Below are 12820 nucleotides of genomic sequence, written 5' to 3'. Positions count from 1 at the left end.
ACTCTGCTTCACCTTGTCAGCCCTACACTTCGTCAAATATGTGTTATTAGGTTTAGTGCATTAAGTAGTGTAAAGTAATTATTAAAACATTAAAAAGCAACAGAAAGATAAAGGCAATAAATTTTTTTTTTCATGCCTCTCAGAAAATTTTAAAGCAAGGTCATAATTCTGTCACTTTACAGATAACAAAATATTGGTAAAAGAAAAACTTCTTTGTGTTTTAAAATCCAAACGAACACAAAAGTGTTAAAATTAAGTCTTATATTTCTATTAAAAGTTTTATTTTAATTTTTAAAGTATTTACAAAATTATGTGAAAAATAATGTGGTTAGCCTTTTTAAACAATATAGTTAATTTAATGCACAGTAAACACCTAAGTATGCTTTATAGTACCCTTAGTTTTAACTTTGTGCTACAGCAATGGTTGTTCTTTATTTCTGCATTAAAAAAAAAAAAAAAAAAACAAAAAAAACTATTATTTTAAGTGCATTCAAAATATCAGCACATTATACAAATCTGTATATTTGTGTCGCAGTAAAAAAAATAATATTGATGAAAAATATATTATATATAATTTTATAAGTAATATATAAAAGTAACTAAACTTTATAAGCAAATTAACTAGTATTAAATATAATTTTAGTCTTAAGTTCTAGGTGTGTAAATGCATCAAATGTCTTTAACTATATTTTATAATAATCTAAGCATTTAGTTAATTTAGTATATAATATTTTTTACAAATTATTCACTTAAAGTCTTCATAGTAAAAACAGTTGTTTGTTTTTTAAAATCAGTTTTTTATACCTTTAATAATCATAGTTCATGCTATTGTGTTTAATCATAAAAATTTTAACACTTTATTGCAGCTGTCTTACTATTCTACTGCAAAACCAATTTAAAGAAAACCTATTCATTTACAGCAAATAATTTCATACTTCAGAGTGAAAACTCCTTCTACAGTGCTCATTAACCATTTTACTTAATGTTTTAAACTTCAAATTAAAATTGTTTTAAAAATGTTTTGTGTTAAATCTAAACCTTAAAATTTATTTTCAGCAAAGTTCCACTCCATCTACATTAAGTACTTCTCAAAACTAAAAAAGTTTTTCTACAAAATTTTTTTTTTCTTCTCACAAACATGCTAGCTAAATATTTAAAAGCGCTTGTCAATTTTTTTATAAATAAGTCTTAAATCAATCCTTTTGTCTGTTTATGTGTCTGTTGTGATGAATAAAAGTGGCCACAAGTGTAAAATGTTGTGTTTAGTGTTGTTTTGTTTTGTCTGTTTATTTGTTATCTCTACATTTTATAATAATACAATTTTTAAAGCCTTATCCATTTTTTAAATTTCAATTAATTTTTTCAACCTGGTTCAGTCTGGTCAGTTCACAGACTGGCATCTTACAACTAAAAATCATGTGTTAAAAATTATGTATTAAGCTAGCTTTGTCCTTCTAAGAACATGGCGGAGGGTGTGGAAAATGGCAAACCCCAAATTTCTCAATGGCCATCGAGGATAACTTTTCCCTGGAGAATTTCTGGACTTTGCAGTCACCTAGCTTTCCTGCTATGTGTAAGTTCAAGCCTATAGAATATGTATTTATGGCTAAAAAATAGCATCCAGCTTTAACATAATAACTAGAAGTTTAAGAAAAATCCTTTATATTCAGTTTAAAAAAATTTTTTTTAATTAGCAATTGTTAATTATAAATTTTCTTTTATGCCAAAGTCTAACAGAGGTCAAATAGCATTCCCGTGGTATTCAAAAATAACTAGTGTAATGTAAATTGCTAATGTTTTCTGCAAATTCTTAATTTTTATATGAAGTAACCATTTTGCCTTCTGCCAAGCTGTTTTCTTATAAACCTCCTGCTAGACGCCATTCCTGCAAACCTGTTTCTAACTAACTCCACCTTTGACAATGCTGAATTAGACACTCTGCCTAGCTGCCTTGAATGCCCACCGATGCCACCAACAACCTCCATCCTCTCTACCTCCATCCCTTGGCCGGTCTTGCAAGTCGACCTTTGTGCCCTAGCCATGGGTGCAAGCCTATACTGGGGCACCTCCAATTTCCACCTGCCTCAACCTCGTGCTGTTGACCCCGATGACTATTCCTCCCCTGCTAGCGGTAGCTGCAACTCTGTTATTCGCCGTGATGTACTACGCCACCCCTTCACCACCTTCTACGTCTGCCCTGGTCACCACCGGCCCCGTTCCAGCGACTATAAGTGTGGCGCTCATAACCAACACTTTTGCGCCTCCTGGGGCTGTGAAACCACCGGAACTGCTTATTGAAAACCCTCTTCCTCCTGGGACTTCATCACCGTTTCACGCCCCCCAACTCCTCCTTTTCTGAACTGTGATGCATCCTCTGCTACCCGTGGTTGGTGTAACCCCCTCATCATCGAATTTACTGCTGCTGGACGTCAGCATCACTGGACTCAACCCGTACAATGGAGACTCAGACTTTACGTTAGGTGTACCGACCCTGGACTTCTTTTTTCCCTCCGTTTACTTAAACAGTTGCCGAATTCTCACCCCCTCGCCGTTGGTCCTAACACTTTTTTTCATCCTCATTCAAGTCCATCACACATGCCTTCTCCTCCTCCTCCTCTTCCATCTGCATCTTCTTCTCTCAGACAACTCACTATGCCTTCAGGTCCTTCTCCGTCCTCTCAGGTTATTCTCAATCTCATAAATGCTTCTGCTCTTGCCCTTACAGATCCTGCCTATGAAAGATGTTGGCTTTGTTTTTCTCCTCAACCTCCTTTCTATGAAGGTGTTGCAGTGTTTGGCAACCTTTCCTCTACCTCCAACCCCTCTGACCTCCGTTGGAACACACAACCTCAACATGGCATTACAGTCGGTCAAGTCGTAGGCTCTGGCCTCTGCATTAAGCCTAACGACTCCCTGCTTCCTAGCCAATTACTTAACGTGTGCAACGAAACTATTAACATCTACAATTCTTCCTCCTCACAACCCTATCTGTTAGCCCCCAATAGTACTTATTTTGCCTGTGCTTCTGGCCTTACTCCTTTCATCATTTGTTCCTCTTTTCTCCTTTCACATGATTACTGTATTCTCGTTATTCTCATTCCAAAAATCACCATTTCCCTCTCCTGCCGCCTCACCCTATTCCTATTCTTCTCAATCCCTTTCTCGACAATGCCGTGAGCCCTTCACCTCCATTACACTTGCAGTGCTCCTTGCTGTTGGCGCTACTGGCGCTGGCACTAGTATCTACTCTCTTGTATCCTCTCAATCCAATTTCCGCACTCTTACTCAAGCAGTGGAACAAGACATTAATGAAATCAAAACTAGTCTGCAATTTCTCACAGATACTATTAGTTCCCTTGCTGATGTTGTTCTCCAAAATCGTCGTGCTCTATATTTTGCCCTTATGTAAGAGGGGGGAGTCTGTGTAGCCCTTAAGGAACAATGTTGTATTTTCAAAGATAAACCTGGATTAGTTAGGAATAGCGTTCAACACATTGGTGACAGTATAAAAGATTTTGAAAAACATTTCAATGAAGAACAAGGCTGGTACCAGGGCTGGTTTTTCTCTTCTCCTTGGCTTCACACTATCTTGTCCACTATTTTGGGCCCACTCATTAGCCTCATGCTGCTCCTTTCTCTTAGCCCATGGATTTTCCGCAAAATCACTGCCTTTATTAAGAACCAGGTAGATGAACAGGCAAAAACCTCTATTCAGGTTAACTACCAGCATCTAACCCCGCGTAACTCCTGTGAAAACTTGGCTTTAGTCACCAAGCCGCCTTTCCAGCCACTAAGTTTCCAGGAGATAGAGCGCATAGCTAACAAGCGGAGCTCGCTCCGGCACTTGTGCTCTTGGCTGTGAAAACACCTACGACGGAATTAGCAAGGTCCCAGTTAGGGCACGGCCCAAAAAGGCTACAGCGCATAATTCGGATCCCTGTGCACACCCACGGCGTTTGTAGCCACCTTTTAATTGCGGCTTTGGCCGTGTCCGACCTGGTCAAACCTTGTATGCCTAAGACACGGTTCTTCCACCCGCTCACGACTTTCCTTCTTTTATTAGAAGAGAAAGGGGGAGATGTTGGGGACTGACTTGTTTGAGGCCATTTTGCTGTTCTTTCTGCCATATTCCAGCTTTTCACCTTAAAGCTATTTTGCAGTCTTGCTGTAAGTTTTTGAGCTATAGAGAAAGGAATGTGCAACTGTAGATATAATTAACTCTAGCCCGGAGGAGAGCAACACTGTCCGGTACCGTTATCAGAAACTAGGCCTCACTCCTTAAGACCACATTTCGGAGTGAACTAGGCTATTATCAATAAGTGTATGCTACATTGTCTGTTCAAGATCACTGAGGCAGGCACATCTTGCACCACCTGATAATCAAGCAATTAAAAATGCAGCTTGAAGGACACTAGAGGTTTCCATAGAAACAGCACGTTCAGCATAACTTGAAGGTCACCTAGACCCACTGCCCACTTCCTTATTTAGAGAATGCCTAAGTTTCTTTGTTCCTTGAAACCTGAAATATATCCTTGCCTTGTATGGGCCTTCGCGCCAAAAGTATGACTGACATCACCTTTGTACTGCCCCCTTCTCCTTCACTATATAAGAAGGAACTGTAGCCAATAAAGGTACCCTTGAACAGTGAGACGCTGCCTTGGGTCTTTATTATTAACCTCTTTCAGATTTTTTACAGGTGTGGTTGCTCTTCTACTCAGCAAAATAGGAGTGCGGTTGTCTGAGAAGCCTTTCCAGCTAATTCCTGCTGGCCGGGTCCCCCCTGGGGGGGCTTCAGGACCCCGCAGTTCCTGACCTTAGTGAAAATGCTTCTAGTTCTTCACCATTAAAGATAATGTTGGCTGTGGGCTTTTCATAGATTGCTGTAACTATCTTGAGGAAGGTTCCTTCTAACCCTATTTTGCTAAGTGTCTTCAACATGAAAGGGTGTTGGATTTTGTCAAACGCCTTCTCTGCATCGATTGATATGATCATGTGGTTTTGATTTTCTTGTTGTTGATGTGATGTATGATGTTGATTGATTTGCATATGTTGAACCAACCTTGCATTCCTGGGATAAAACCCACTTGGTCATGTTGTATGATCTTTTTGATGAAGTGCTGGATTCAGTTTGCTAAGATTTTGTTGAGTATCTTTGCATCTATGTTCATTAGAGAGATTGGTCTGTAGTTTCTTTCTTGGTGGTGTCTTTGCCATCTTTGGGAATGAGTGTGATGTTAGCTTCATAAAAGGAGTTGGGAAGAATTGCCAGGAGCCATTTCTGAGCATAGAGCTTGAGTAACCCCTGAGCCCTGCCGGATGTGACCCAAAAACCAATAAATAAATAAAAATTAAAAAATAATTATCTGGATAGACAAGTGTAAGATGAAACTAGCTAAAAAACCTAAACAAAGGTGTTCCCCCAACTTCCTCTTTTCCCTAAACCTCTTCTTTTGGTACGTAAAAGCCCACCAGATAGTATTTTTGTTTCTCTCGAGTTCCCCCCTCCTGATATTAGGAATTGGTTTGAATAAAGAAAGGAGTTCTGGCTCTTTGCTGGGAAAGAGAGAGCACAAGCAAAAGGCCATGGATGCCATGTTTGCCATCCTTGGCGAATACACCTGACTGCTTGGTGTATTATTTCTCCAGTTACCATGGTTCTTCAGACCTGTCTGCCTAAGGGGTTAGACACAGTATGTGTGGTGTGAGATCGCAACTTGTTTATTTTTATTTTACAAACAAGAAGGTAGGTTTGACATTGTGACAAGGAATGAGGTAAAAAAAAAAACAACAAACATTGGGGTAAAAAAATTGATAAACCAGATGTCCTAGATTCTCCCAGTGCTATAGGTCACTATATAGGGAAATTATGGTATATTGATTATGGTAGATTACACTGAAACTTTGCTTATTTAATTAATGTCTTAGAAGGAACAGCAATGTCTATTCTATCCACCTCAGTCAAATTGTTCTAAGGATAAAAATGATATTTTTGCATGAATTTTTATGCAATGACTTGAATTAGCCCCTTGTTCAGTCCAGAGACCAACCATATTTAAATTAAGGAACCATATTGAGATTTGTGTGGTATTAATTTGGGTAAATGCAGGATGCCAAGCATGCAGGAACATCCTGAAACCTATGTAGAAGAGGAATAAATTGGGGTAGACAGTGTAAGTTGCTGGGAATTCAGCCAAGATACAGGCTGGGCCCTCTAGGGAAGTCAAACAATTTCATGCTGAGTGAGCGCAGGCCCTTCCACTGGGTCAGTACTTAGGATCTTCAAGGGAGAAGAGTTGGTCCCAGCACAAGGGGAGTTCAGGCAGCAGCAGGAGATATAAAATAGAGAACTCTCCCTCTGAGAGAGAATGTGGCTAAGTACCAGAACAAAGTGAAGCAAATAAATCTAACAGAAACTCCAAACTCCAGATGATAAAATCAGCATGGTGGAAAGCAGGAGTAGAGGAAGAAGCTGTTGTTTGTGGGTCACATTGTTGCCCAACTCTAAGGCAAAAACCAATTTGAATCTGCTATCCTGGTGAACTAAAGCAGTTGTTGGCCCCTGTTCTGACTGAGATGACTGCAGTGGCTTGTGTGTGAGGCCCTAGCAGAGCAGAAATGTTCTTACCGAAATAGAGTTCTCCCCGTGACTGAACCTCAAGTAGAATATTTAAACATTTTGTATCCTCATATGCTTATTTTTGAACGAAAACATTTGGATACTTGTGATAGTTTCTTAATAAAGGTAAATCGCCTGGGAGGTAGCCTATTTAACTATTAATAGCCCATTCTTGATTGAATGTAAGTTTACTTCATTGGGTTATCTCGTTCCACCACTATAGCCCTAAGGGAATGAAATAGAGAATAAAGAGCTTATAAACCACTAATGATGGCCAAATTGCCTACTTGCATTTTGTGACCTGCTCTTGTGGGAAAGACCACCATAAACTAGGGTACAGGTTGTGCTCCACACAAGGCTTTAATGAAGAGTAAGGGCTGACTGCCAGACTCCATGCAAAAAAAAGGGGGGGGGTGCTTCCCTCTTTTGAGAGGAGCAGCTAATTGTACTGGCTATGGCTAAAGGAGAAGCTTTTTCTCAACTTCACAAAGACTTCTTAAGTGCCTGAAAAAAATACCAGAAAAGCAAAATTGCCACCAGTCCTATTGAATAGATCAAACCAGCTGCTTTCCTGCCCACAAGGTCAGGAGAAGGTGGAGAAATTGTAGTTCTTACAGAGCTAGGATCCCTCTGCAGAAACGGGAGGTAAAGGCTGAAATGTGAGGTGGGGGTTGAGGGGGGGCTTTTCTCTCTTGCCACCTGGAGTTCACAAGGAAAGGAAGTCTGAGCTGTCAGAAGGTCAGATCACTCAAGGAGCGATCAAGCACTTTCAAAGACTCTTATTTTCAGTGCAAGTTTCTGAGTGTTAATAACATCTCTCAGTATTGAGACTTTGAGAATGAATTTTCAGCTCCCTAGTGATAGATAAAACACCATCAGAAAGTGTGACGGTCCCCTGTATATTTAGCCCAGTCAGAGGGAACTGGATCACACTCACAAAGAAGAAAAATTGCAAAACAGGCCTCCCAGAGACCTGCAGTCATAACCCAGTCTTCTTCCAAATTTCTGTTACCTACAAACTGTGTGCTGTGCTAATTTTCTGCTGAAAGACAATATGCCTGTACTAAACTAGTTTCATTAACTCAATTGGAAAAAATGATCTTGCAATTTGCATGGGGTTTATGAGTGTAATTAATACAATTCATAAAAAGCCAACACCACTTTGCAGACATTAGCCCCACAGGGGATTGCGAAGTAGTTTGCGTTGGATTGTGTTCCTGTGTCTGCAGTTCCAATAGTCAACCTGCCCTGTATCTTTTGCATCTCTAGCCTTCATAAACTTAGACTTCTTTGAAGTTCCTAAACTGTTCCCTCTCCCAAAGCTCTTGGCTGTCAGATAAAGGTGCTCTAATTTTGATGAGAATAAAAAAATTTTCTGAGAGTAAGCTTTAGGGGTGGGATTTAGCTAGATGTCACTCTGCCCTCCATGATCCAGTTTTTGTGTGTGAAGAGTTTCTGTGTTTCAGAAGCTGAAGACCTTGGTAGCAGAATTCACCTTTTATAAAAGGTAGAATAGAAAAGGTAGATAAAAAATTTTGGTTTTAAGAATGAAAGCAGAGTAAAAGAGAGTTCTATAGTCCTCAACAGTAGGTAAGGAGAGGAAGAGTTCATTGGGATGGACCATGTTTATTGAAATACCTAAGCTTGATGAAATATAACCATTGCACAGGCATCAAAGCAAATGTATGTTTTAATCCCTGCTCATTTTAAGGATTATCATGAACAAAAGGTAAAGATGGAGAAAAGTTATTGGGGTTATTATGTTATTATTATAATCATATATTTTTAAATACTCATAACTCACTAATTGCTATCACTAATCATAAAGAAAAAATAACTTGCATCAGAGCAATAGTATAGAAGCTAGGGTACTTGCCTTGCATATGGCCAACCTGAGTTCCATCCTTGGCAACCCATTATGATTTCCAAGCTCCATTAGGAATGTTCCCTGAGTACAGAGCCATGAATAAACTCTGAGAACAGTCAGGTATAGCCTAAAACCAAAAACAAAAAGGAAAACTTGAATAAAAACTGGAGATATTTTATTGGGGTTAAATATTTTTGCCTTGTATACAAATAACTCCAATTTGGTGTCCAATACTACTTATGACTCCCCCAAGCACCTCTTGACTGATTCTTGAAAACAGAGCCGGCATTAATCCTTGAATGCCACTGGATATGGCCCCTCCAAAAAAGTAAAAATAAATTTGATAAAGGAAAATGTGAATCAAAATCACTTATTGTTATTGAAAAAATAATCCGATTCTCACTAAAATGATAAAGAAGATTCAATTCAAGTTACTCAAGTTTACTATGATAGATATAGCAATAGGGAATATAGACTTGATCAACTATCAAAGGTGGAGAGAATTCTCATAAAACTTCTATATGATTCTTGTCACAACTGGCAAGGGTAGAATGAAAAAACTCTCTCAGGACAAAGACTACACAAAAGAACCCAAAAAGGACCCTCTGTGATTTTATTTTGAAAAAGTTTCGCTATTAGGATGATAGTTAATGCAAAACGTGGAAGATAACTATTGGGTGTGAAGTTATCTAAACCCTGCACATATAGTTTAAAACTGTGCAGTCACTAAGCATACAATTATTATAGATTCAACAATCCTATCTCTAGGTATATACCCCAAATAATTGAAACTGGTGTGACAGAGAGATACTGTGCACCAATATTCATAGCAGAATTTTTCATCAGAGGTGATAATAACCCAAATGTTCACCAAAATATAAATTAATAAATATAATGTGGTATATACCTGAAATGGATATATTCATCTTTAAAATAAATTATGTTCTCATACGTGCTCCAACATGAATTAATATTGCAAACATGCTAAAAAAGCCAAACCACAAAATATAAAATGTACTAGTTCATGCATACGAAGTATCTAGAATTATGCAAATTCAGAGAGAAAGTAGTATAGGATTTATCAGTCATGGGGTAAGGGAAGGGAATTGAAAGTGTAGCAAATATACTGTTCTTGGAAAGTACAACTTTAAGCAAAAATTGTACATATTGACAATTTGACCATAATCTCATTGTTATGAACAAAAGTTGTTTTTCTACTCTATGTATATGATCATAAAAATCAATATTCAGATCTAGTATATGCTAATGTTAATCATTAACCATTCTAGTTTGCTTGCTTTTTTCCTTTCTTTCTTGTTTGTTTTCTCTCTCTCTCTTTTTTTTTTGTTTTCTTCCCATTTTTCAGTCCATTTATCGTTCATGGTCACTAGTGGCTGGAACCTATTAGAGCATCTTAGGGCACTAGGCAATACATACTGGATAGGTTATCTTTTAATCTCAGGGCAGAACATGTACACATGCACACATATACACACGTGCTCCAACTGGGCCACTTGAAACTTGTCAATGAACCTAAGAGTAGGTTTTTGAGAGGAGAGAGAAGCCAAAGTAATTGTAGAAAACCCTTATAGATATAGGAGAAAGTGTAAATATCACATGGTGATTCTATTACATCTGAAAATTATTTCTCTTATTGATGTAATAAAGAAACAGTATTGATGGGGCAGGAGTTATATAGCACAGCAGGTAGGGCATCTGTGTATGTGACTGACCCAAGTTCAATCCCAGGTATCTCATATGGTCCCTTGAGCCTGCCAGGAGCAATTCTGAGCATAGAGCCAGGATTAACCCCCTGAGTACTGCCAAAAAAAGAAAAAAAAAAAAAGATTTACTGATGATGATTATACAAAAATGTGAATGTTCCTAATATAGCTCAATTGTGTATTTTAATGAGTCAAAATGATAAACTTTATATAAGGCATAGTTTATTTCAGTTAAAATAGTTTAAATTTATCCAATTTAATATGCCAAATTCAGTGAAAATCTGACACTTTCTATCATGTCAATTGGGAAGGAGGGCTAATAGTACATGGAGTGAGAGGCCTGGTCTGCTCTGTCTTTCCTCCTACCCCACTAGCACCCAGTTTTCTCCATGCTAAAGATTAAGAACTAAAACATGAAAGTTGATGGATGAGGAGACTATAAACTTGGAGAGGCTAATGAGGAGAATGAATTGGGGCAGAGTGCCACATTTGGGGGGGAAGGGCACATTCTGCAGTTCTTGGGGAACCAAATGGTGCTGAGAATCAAACACAAGTCTCCTGCATGCAAGTATTCTAGCCTTGTAAAATATTTCCCTGGATCCCTAAGGTGCTATCTTTTGTAGCTGTTAGTACAATGGTTAGAGGATCTGTCTTTGAATTCTCTCTAGGTCAATTTTTATTTGACTGAAAATTTTCAAATATATAAAGTAATACTGCTGACATACTGTATTTTCCTGCATATAAGATGACTGGGCTGATAAGCCAACGCCCTAATTTTACAGTTAAAACATAGGTTTAGGCCTATATTCATTGTAGAAGACAGAACATTTCTGTGCTGCAACTGTAAGTACCACAGTGAGCCAATCACAACAAGCAAAGGTTCAAAGGTTATACAGTAATAGACTTCCTCTCTGACTCTGGCCAATCTGAGCAGACATTTTACAGTGTAGATTCGGGTCCAGAACATTGTCTAATTTGCATGCATAAAAAGCCTGCTTAGATTGGCTGAGTTAGAGGCGATCTGAGCATCTTTGCAGTGATTGGTGCAGGATCGAGTTTGGTTGGTGGCAATATTCAGAGGATTTTTGTTAGGGATATACTCGGCATATAAGACGACCTCTGATTTTTGGTTGACTTTTTTCGTTTCAAAAGTCGTCTTGTACCCCGGAAAATACTGTATTATTGTTTCCTTACTAAGTTTCTTAATATACCGCATGTAATTGAGATCATTCTGTATCTGTCTCTCTGCTGACTAGCTTCAATCAAGATAATACTCTCTTAAATTCATCTACATTGAAAAATTCGCATGGTTTTGTCTTTTTCATTGTATTCCATTCTGTATATGTACCACAGTTTCTCTATCTAGTCATCTGTTTGGATACTTGAGTTGACCATAGGTAGAGCCTTTCATGAACTGAATTCAAACATCTTGAAGGATTCTATGCCTCTGGTCAGTTAAACTGAAGCAAAGATAAACAAATGGGTCTACATTCAAACTAAGAAGTTTCTGCACTGAAAATGAATGATCTTCAGCTAAAAAGACATGCCATAGACTGGGAGAAAATATTTTCTCACAATTCATCTGACAAATGATTAATATCCATGGCACTGCTACATCTGTATAAAAAAATACCAACCCCATTGAAAATAAGGGAAGAAAAGAACAGAAACTTCCTCAAAGAAGAAATATAGATAACAAAAGGTATATGAAGGCATGCTCTGCACTCATTACCAGGGAAGTACAAATATACAACTTCACACTTATGAGACTGACACATACCACAGCAAGTGTTGGCAGGGATGTAAGGTAAAAGAAAACCTCATCTGGTACTTGTGGGGATGTTGACTGGTTCAACCTTTTTGAAAAAGTATGCATATTTCTCAAATAAACTAAAAATTAATTTACCATTGATACCCCAATTCTACTTATTTTTTATCTCAGTGTTCCAAGTATCATTTCTATTTAGAAGCTATAGTTGCACTTCTAACTTAATTACAGCATTATTCACAATAGCAAAGAAGTTCTGTATGTATTACAGGGAGAATGGGCCAGTAACTGCCTAGACAGATGTCTCTTTGGCAGTGTAGTCAATAATAAGGACTAAAGCAAATACTTTCTAAGTATCTTGGAAAAAAATCCTCTTTGTTACACATGCATGTTGTCATTCAAAATTCATTACAAACCTACTAATGGGCATTATTCCATTTAGTGGGAGAGGAAACAAAGACTTGAACTATGTACTCAAGAATACAGATTAATTATTAAGGACTGAAGTACAAATTTAGTTCTGAGTGATTTCTAAGAACTCCTTAGTCAATATGTATGTTGTAACCTTGCATAACTAAAACCATAGTCTACTCAGTGGTCCTCAAACTCTGGCCCGCGGGCCACATATTGTATTTGTATCTGTTTTGTTTCTTCATTGCAAAATAAGACATATGCAGTGTGCATAAGAATTCGTTCATAAGTTTTGTTTTTACTATAATCAGACCCTCCAATGGTCTGAGGGACAGTGAACTGGCCCCCTATTTAAAAAGTTTGAGGACCCCTGCCAGGATACAGCTGAGAGTATTCATGCTATCTAAGGGTTTTGGGAAATACTGACTCTATGT

The 12820-nt window shown here is 37.9% G+C and overlaps 1 pseudogene; it reads left to right on the top strand.

The window, feature by feature from the left end:
• Positions 1–358: 358 nt before the first annotated feature.
• On the top strand, positions 359–509 carry LOC126014662 (uncharacterized; annotated as a pseudogene).
• Positions 510–12820: the final 12311 nt, after the last annotated feature.

Source organism: Suncus etruscus, chromosome 7, assembly GCF_024139225.1.
Source record: "Suncus etruscus isolate mSunEtr1 chromosome 7, mSunEtr1.pri.cur, whole genome shotgun sequence".
NCBI lineage: Eukaryota > Metazoa > Chordata > Mammalia > Eulipotyphla > Soricidae > Suncus > Suncus etruscus.
This window is presented reverse-complemented; position numbering and strand designations above follow the sequence as displayed.